General features: G+C 33.8%; 1 long non-coding RNA gene across 2 annotated transcripts in view; it reads left to right on the forward strand.

Annotated features, from left to right (window-relative positions):
* Positions 1-5,558, forward strand: part of LOC103479231 (uncharacterized) — a 19,991-nt gene extending 14,433 nt beyond the window's left edge. The window contains exons 3-4 of one of the 2 annotated variants that reach the window (XR_001777466.1): positions 5,353-5,396; positions 5,472-5,558. This is a non-coding gene — a long non-coding RNA (uncharacterized LOC103479231). Of the gene's footprint in view, positions 1-5,352 lie in introns of both variants that reach the window. The other variant, XR_001777465.1, reaches the window with a different exon arrangement.
* Positions 5,559-5,855: the final 297 nt, after the last annotated feature.

Below are 5,855 nucleotides of genomic sequence, written 5' to 3' on the forward strand. Positions count from 1 at the left end.
GTGTGTGTATCCATCATTTACATCTTTCTGGAACAAAATAACTGTAAACTGTTGGTTGGTGTCACTTCTTGTGTGATTCTTTGGTTTTTCTGTCTGCTACCTGTCAGATGCTAGAAAAAGAAATCCAAAAAGTAAACTCCTGCACACAAATGTGTGGAATTAGAAGTTAATCCTCCCTGAGAGGGATTGAATGGTAATCCATGTAATCTGTTGCTGCAGGGGATTATCCATCTGGATGACGAGAACAAATTAAAAGGATTTACTAAGGAGTAAATTAACATCTTCAGGCACTACAGACTTTGCTTTGTAGGCAGCAGTTATTTCAGATGATATTTCAGCAATCATCACTTTATCAGTTCAGAGCTGTAAACTGTCTATGGAGATTATACAAACATACAGTAAACATAATTAATCTATATCAGTGAAAAACACAGCAGAATTGAGACATATTCTGACATTTTTTTTTGTAAAAATATCAACTTTACAGTAAATTACAAGCAGTTGTAGTTGCCAGAATTTTACCATAAAAAATGCAGTACAACACAAAAGGGAATGTAATTTGTCAGCATTTCAAAATGGAAAATTCTTAAGAAAATAATTCCAAAGCAAACAATAATAAAAAAAAAATTAGGATTAATTCACACTGTAAAAAAAATGTCTCCAATTTACAGTAAAATACCGCAACTGTCTTTGCCAGATTTTTACCCTATACAGCCATAGCATACAAGACATTACAGTACGGGGTCCAAACTTTGTTGAGGGTGTGCAACATGGACATGCTCTTCCAAGTTGCCTACTTGAAGAGCTACTCGGAAGAGAATGCCCAAGTTTTGGACATGCTCTTTGACTAAATTTTGTCAAAACTGAGTCTCAATTTCTACAAAATTGAGACTTATATGTTGTCAATCATGTTCACTGCACTGGCAAGATCCTCTCTCCACTTGGAAAACAGAAGCAAAACATAAGTTAGAATGATGCACTTAATGAACATCATACAAACTCATTTATTTGTTGAAGTGTTTATTTTACCCGTGTAGACTTGCACAGACATTCTCTCAATCAGTCATCACAGAAGTTACAACACTGACGGGTTTCTACAGCCTGAAAATATACACGCTTCTTAAAAATACATCTGACGTTGTTTGCTACTGTGAAATTAACTGCTGCTTACCTCTAATTTGCTTTGGCAAGACTGTGAGTCACTGGATCCAGGCTGAAGACCAGTGCAGCAGAGTGTCATACAGGCATGGTGCAGCACTCAGGAGGCTAGAACTTTAACTAAGTGGTGTCATAATTTCTGATTGAAAATTCTGCAGTTCTTAAACCATTGTTTTCTGTCGACTGCTGTGATCCTCTCTGCAACCGGACAAATACAATTGACCAATTAAGGACAGATTTAGAAATAAAATCAGATAAAAACAAACAAAAATATGGCTGACTCTATGAAAACTTGTTCAAAGATTTTGTATGTTAAGACTTATATGATGAACATATGCTTAAATATTGTGGAGGTTGAGACAATTCAGCAGAGACCCATCAACATGACTAAAGTAAATAAAAATATAGGAAAAAGCAGAGAATTGTACATAAAAATATCTGCAACTTGGTCAAAGGAGCAAGAAACCTTTTTTTTTGATGTGCACAAGTAACGATTTGAAGATTGAACAAGTAGTTTTGAGAATTTCAATTCTGTTCTCACCAAAGCAATTTCAGTTGCTTTGGTGAGAAGTGCACCAAAGCAACTGAGAAAAATTGTACAATTATTAAAATATTTAAGTTAGGTTTAGGGTAAGGGTTAGTACCCTTCATTGCCTCAAGCCTACTACCTCTTTGGCTGCTACAATATATTGCAAGCAGCAGGGCCTATCTTAATGTATGACAAATGTATGATTGGCATAAAATTGCATATAACCCAAAATGCATCATTTAAAAAAATTATATAAATGATGGTGATTTCAGCAGGAGTTCACACTGCAGTTGGTGGATCACCAGTTCAGTTCCTGGTCTGCCCGCTCACTCTGTCTGTGAGGCTGGACACTTCACCCTCCTCGCCTGCTGGTGGTCAGAAGGGCCGATCCTCGCTTCTGTTATACTGGCCCAGTAAGCCGTGTCTACAACCCAGTAGCTTGTCATCATCAGTGGGTGAATGTGCCCTTTAAGATTTCAATAAGATAAATAAAGGGCATTGTAAATAAAATAATTAGAAAAATAAAATAAAATTATATTAAACAAAAATATCATACCAGCATTGTATTCTCTGTAAAAATTAATGTTTGAAGTCTGGTTCACGGTTTTACATTGTGGATATAAACATAAGCAAAATTTGTAATCATGGCCAGTTAATGCTGTTAGTTTCAGGGCAATTAACTGATTGCAGCCTTGCAGTATTTTTCTCTGAACTTTAGAATTTCTAAGATTTTCTCAATAAATTTCAGTGTTTTCAACATTTTCTATCTGTAAAAATTACATGAAATGTATGTTTCTTGAGTGATAGCAGTTCCATGCATTTTCTACGGTAATATGTTTTGGATGTCTCAGTCTCTTATTTAAGCATTGCCTTGGAAGTTGTTTTATCTGATGAGTAACATATATTTCTGATTTTATCCATTCCAAAATTGCTTTAATATTTAATTCATTTTCTGAAAAAAAAATTCTGCTGAACAAAGTTTATTTATGTTAGTCACCTTGTTACAGTGCAGCTCTTTTGTTTAATGGAAATGAAGTAAGAAGTGGACAAAACTGATGTTAAGCAGTATTTGAAGTATAAATCATACAAAATCCGATGTATGTTTTGTCTGGACTAAACATACATCTGGAAACAGCATAAACTGAAAAGTTTTTAATGTTGGGTATAGTATATATATTACAGATTAGATGTCATCTCTTTAGAGACAGTTTTTTTTTTATCATGAAGGTGAGCCCGTCCACCCTAGTAAAAAAAAAAAAAAAAGCATATTTTAGTATATTAAATGGGCTGCACAGTGGCACAGTTGGTAGAGCTGTTGCCTTGCAGCAAGAAGGTTCTGGGTTCAATTCCCGGCCCTGGTCTTTCTGCATGGAGTTTCCATGTTCTCCCTGTGCATGGTGGGTTTTCTCCAGGTACTCCGGTTTCCTCCCACAGTCCAAAAACATGACTGTCAGGTTAATTGGTCTCTCTAAATTGTCCCTAGGTGTGAGTGTGTGTGTGCATGGTTGTGTGTCCTGTGTGTCTCTGTGTTGCCCTGCGACAGACTGGCGACCTGTCCAGGGTGACCCCGCCTCTCGCCCGGAACGAACCCTCCCGACCCCACTGAGGGACAAGGGTGTCAAGAAAATGGATGGATGGATAGTATATTAAATTTTAACATACTTTAGCATACTTTGATTTATGTACTTAAACTGTACAATTTTGGAACAACTTTTTTGTGCTCAGTATATTTTAATAGTATTTAAAGAGTATTAATTTACAATTTTTAGTATATTTAGTATACTTCAATGTACTTTTTTGGAACAACTTCAAGTAGTACTTAGTATACTTTAAGTATATTTTTTTATGTAGTATATTTTGAGTGTACTAATTCTGTCATAGAATTATATTAAAATATACTTTAAATATATTTTAAATATACCACTAATATTATTAGTAATGTATTTTACACTTAATTTTTATTTTTGATTTACTGCTATTGCTAATAAAGTACAATTTTAATTACTCATAAAAGTCTTCTTTATTCCTACTTTCCTATTTTGTACATTACATGCATAACTACACTACAATTACATGGAAAGGAAAGACCCTTTAATAATTTAATAAAGACAGCTTCCGTGTTTTTGTTAAACTGAAAACAACAGATTATATTCGGAGAGATGTAAACTGAAGATACCTGCTACATTTATTGTTAAGGACAAGTATTGTTTTTGTTGTAGCACCAATGTTGTAGTGTAGTTTTTGTTGTAGTGTCAATGTTTGATATTTTGAGGCATGAACACATTAGTTACTTTGTTAAACAACATTACATCAGGATTCTAAATTTTTTTATTCTTTGCCATTTTAACAAAAGTAGTAAAAGATTATTAAAGCACCTAAAAAGGCATACTTTATTAGCCTAAAGTATACACTGAGATGTAATTTAAAACATACTGAAATGAATTATTTAAAGAGTTAAGGGAATTAAAAAAATTCTATTTTGAGCATATATTTTAAAATATTCACAAAATATCTTTGACATATATTTTAAATATATTTAAAATATATTTTAAATGTACACCTGAGCAAGTGTATATTTACACTTGAGCAATTACATATTTTGTTCACTTAAAGTGTACTTTTGTTTAATATATTTCTTAAAAGTGTATTTTGGTACAATTATATTTAAGTATGTTTAAAGTTATAATTTCGAAATTGGTACAAGTATACTTTTAGTATACTTCATATATATTTATAGGTAGTTCACTTAATACTTAGTATACTTAAAATGTACTTTAACAAATGTAAGTATGTTTGAAATATACTAAAGTATACTTTTCTTTTTTACTAGGGCACTCTCTGCTTCCAACAGCCTGACTCACTTTCTCAGACACTTTGACATCAAAAGTTGGCTTTTGTAAATTATCTGTGTACTTTGCAGATTTAATTATTTTACTGTATTTCCCAAGAGTTTATGGTACAAGTCAGTGGTGAAACTAAGCATATGATTTTCATATTTCATCACTGTTAGTACAAAGATAAACAGCAAAAAATTCTGTTATTTATTTATGTAAAATAATTTACATCAATTAATTATTTCTGAGGAAGACGGTAATACTTCAACAACATTTTGTGGAGTAAACTACTTTTTACATGCAGTTAAGATATTTTAACGTACAGGATGACGTGACTGTTAGATGTTAAAATCAATTTTATATTCATGATCCTTGAAACCTGTTGTTTTATGCAGCCAGTGGTTAATATATTATAGAAACCTGTATGATCTTATTAGTTGTGGTATTGTGAAAACTGCACAATAAATGTTTTCTTTTTCAGCTTTTAGGTCCGGTGTCTTTAATTTTTACATAAAATAAATAGATTTTTATGAAAACTGATCTAACAATGCAAACATGAATGTTGAAAATGATTGAAGAAATGCACTAAGGTGACTGAGAAAAAAAATATAACACATAATTATGTTATTTTTCATTTTGAGAGATAACCTTGGATTGTTTTTGCAATGCATGCAATCAACTTCACTGATTGTACTTTCAGTAATGGCAGCGACATGTTTGTAGAGGTGGGGTGGGGGTAGGCTTGATGGTTTCAGATTCACTATTCTGTTTCAAAAACAAACATGTCCTCTAATGAGTGTTACCCTCCACCCCCTTTCCTTTCTCCTACAGACGATCAACACAGCAGAAGTCTTCTAATCCTCAGAAGTCCTTGGGTGAGCTTGCAGGACTGGGAAGCATGTCTCCCTCCTCAGTTTCTGGCTCTAATTGATTTTGGCATTAATCTGCAGCTTCTGGACCGATGGCTAATATCTGACGGCCCGGAAGAGTTCAATCCTCTGCCTCAGGGCAGTTGTTGTATAAAAAGATAATTAAAGAAGATTAAGATAGGCTCTGCTATTATTTACAACAAGACAGAGAGAGGAAGGAGAAGAAGATCAATACATAGTGACGAAGACAGAAAGTTGTTTAGTGTTCACTGGGCCTCTCAATCAGACTAATGGAGGGAGAGTTTGGAATGAAAACCACATCGCTGAAGTTGTGGGGTAGAAGATAATTTTGGCTTCCAATTATTGCTCTGTTTCCAGTAGCATTATTCATATGTAGAAGGAAATAGCTCAGTGTTTCTCAACTTTTTTTGGGCCAGCGCCCCCCCAGCCTTTATCCAGCCCCCC

This window comes from Poecilia reticulata, linkage group LG17 (assembly GCF_000633615.1).
Source record: "Poecilia reticulata strain Guanapo linkage group LG17, Guppy_female_1.0+MT, whole genome shotgun sequence".
NCBI classification, from domain to species: Eukaryota; Metazoa; Chordata; class Actinopteri; order Cyprinodontiformes; family Poeciliidae; genus Poecilia; species Poecilia reticulata.